This window comes from Tenrec ecaudatus, chromosome 10, assembly GCF_050624435.1.
Source record: "Tenrec ecaudatus isolate mTenEca1 chromosome 10, mTenEca1.hap1, whole genome shotgun sequence".
Taxonomy (NCBI): Eukaryota; Metazoa; Chordata; class Mammalia; order Afrosoricida; family Tenrecidae; genus Tenrec; species Tenrec ecaudatus.
Window position 1 is genome coordinate 34,828,041 of NC_134539.1, and position 2,815 is coordinate 34,830,855.

Below are 2,815 nucleotides of genomic sequence, written 5' to 3' on the forward strand. Positions count from 1 at the left end.
GTATAAACTGCAGCAAATAATTACAATGTAATGTGTTAGCTTCTATAACAGAGGCAAATATGAACTCCTACCGGGGCAAGGAGTAAGTCTGTCTGGCTTTGTGGAGCATGACTTCACAGAGCAGATACCACCAATCTAGGTCTTGAAGAAGAATAGAGAATCACTACGTGAATGAGGAGGACCAGACAGTATGTTCAGAACATTCTGGGAACGCTTATGTTCGGGTGAATTTTAATGGTTTGCAAATTGTGCCTCAATTATACTGTTAAAAAAAAGGAAGTGTTTCAGCACAAGGTACATTTGGGAAATGACAGGACCATCTTTGTGATCAGCAACGAAGGTGTCTGCGTGACTGGTGCGAGGTGAGGTTTGGCTATAATCAGATTGTGGGGTGTGGTGCGTCACACTATGAAGTTGAAGTGGTCAAGTTTAGGAGAGAGGGTTAAGTGGGAAATCAGGATTTGGAAGCCTGTAGGATAGACGATGAAGTCCTTACACGTGTTGCTGTTAACTAGGAAGAATCGCTGTTCTTTTGCACAAAATGTAATTCTGACTTTCTTCGCAATCCCGGCAAAAAGAAGTGTAAGAAGGGGCTTCAAAAATCCATGGGGAAATGGAATGGAAAGGGAATGGGATTTTCCCAAGAACTTTTTGAAGCCCCCTTGTACGCTGAGGAAGGCAGCTTTCAGTAAAAGCATGTCCATTTGTCAGAAGAAATTCGTTAGTTTTAAACTCAAGGAATTCCCTTTAAAAAAAATCATTTTAGCTCGGCCACGCTGAGCCGGCCTAGGGGTTTCTGCTTTTCTTCTCCGCTTATACCCGCCACCATGTCAGCTGTGAAGACCCTGAACCCCAAGGCCGAGGTGGTGTGAGCCCAGGCAGCTCTGGCGGTCAACATCAGTGCGGCCCGAGGGCTGCAGGACGTGCTGAGGACCAACCTGGGCCCCAAGGGCACCATGAAGATCCTCGTTTCTGGTGCTGGAGACATCAAGCTGACCCAAGATGGTGATGTGTTGCTTCATGAAATGCAAATTCAACACCCAACAGCCTCCTTGATAGCAAAAGTCACCACAGCGCAGGAGGACATAGCTGGAGATGGCACCACTTCCAGCGTCCTGGGTCATCGGGGAGCTGCTCAAGCAGGCCGGCCTCTGCATTTCTGAAGGCCTGCATCCCCGCATAATAACCGAAGGCTTTGAAGTGGCCAAGGAAAAGGCCCTTCGGTTTCTGAAACAGATCAAAGTCAGCAAAGAGATGGACCCAGGGACACTGATCCATGTGGCCAGGACCTCACTGCGCACGAAAGTCCATGTGGAACTTGCTGACGTCCTAACAGAGGCTGTAGTGGACTGTATCCTGGCCAATAAGAAGCAAGATGAGCCCATTGACCTTTTCCTGGTGGAAATCATGGAGATGAGGCATAAATCAGAGACCGATACGAGCTTAATCAGAGGGCTAGTTTTGGACACAGAGCCCGACCTCCTGACATGAAGAAGAGTGGAGGACGCGGACATCCTCACCTGCAATGTGTCCTTAGAGTACAAGAACACAGACGTGAACTCTGGCTTCTTCCACAGGAGCGTGGAGGAGAGGGAGACCCTGGTGAGAGCCGAGAGGAGGTTCATTGGAGACCGAGTGAGGAAAATACTAGAGCTGGAGAAGAAACTCTGCGGCCATTCCAGGGAAGGGCTTGTCGTCAGTCACCAAAAGGGAATTCACCCCTTTTCCTTGGGCGCCCTGGCAAAGGAAGGCATCGGGGCCCTGCGCAGAGCCAAGCGGAGAAACATGGAGAGACTGACGCCGGCCTGTGGCGGGGTGGCTCTAAAGTCGTTGGACAACCTGAATCCAGACTGTCTGGGACATGCAGGCCTCGTCTATGAGTACACGTTGGGAGACCTTTACCTTCATTGAGAAGTGCAATTACCCACGCTCCGTCACGCTACTGATCAAAGGACCAAACAAGCACAGCCTCACTCAGATCAAAGATGCCAGCGAGATGGCTTGAGGACTGTCAAAAATGCCATTGATGATGGCTGTGTGGCTCCTGGGCTGGGGCCGTGGAAGTGGCCGTGGCTGAGGCTCCGTGAAGCCCAAGCCCAGCATCAAGGGCAGGGCCCAGCTTGGAGTCCAAGCATTTGTTGACGCGTTGCTCATTATAACCAAGGTTCTTGCTCAGAATTCCGGTTTTGACCTTCAGGAAACGCTAGTAAAAGTTCGGACTGAGCATTCAGAATCTGGTCAGCTTGTGGGTGTGGACTTGAACACAGGTGAGCCGATGGTGGCCGCTGAAGCAGGTGTATGGGATAACTACTGCGTGAAGAAACAGCTTCTACATTCCTGCACTGTGATCGCTACCAGCATGCTCCTTGTGGACAAGATCATGAGAGCCAGGCTGTCGTCTCGGAAAGGCTGAGTTGAAACGAGCCTGCCTCGTGTCATGGGGAACATGGAAGATTCTATAGAGTGACCCTAAGAACAGAGCAATGGGATTTTGGTCCAAGCTGAAAATGATTCTCAAAGGGATTTTCTGTTCTGATGTTGCAACAGAAGATCACGGTCACTTAAATTCTGGAAGTCCGTAAATTATAATTACAGTATTTTTTAAATGGCACTGAAGTATGTACACATCGAGTTAGTGGTTTTGCCCTCAGAAAGAAGGGATGGTTTTCCTTTAGCCTACAGTACACTTAGACCACGCATACGTTAACTCCCTTGTCAATAAATATGTCTTCAAAAAATCATTTTATTGGGGGGTTCTTATAGCTCTTATCACAATCCATCATATGTTGCCATCATCATTTTCAAAACATTTTCT

General features: G+C 48.6%; 1 pseudogene; it reads left to right on the forward strand.

Moving 5' to 3' along the window:
- The first annotated feature begins 827 nt into the window (after nucleotides 1-827).
- Nucleotides 828-2,413, forward strand: LOC142457892 (T-complex protein 1 subunit zeta pseudogene; annotated as a pseudogene).
- Nucleotides 2,414-2,815: the final 402 nt, after the last annotated feature.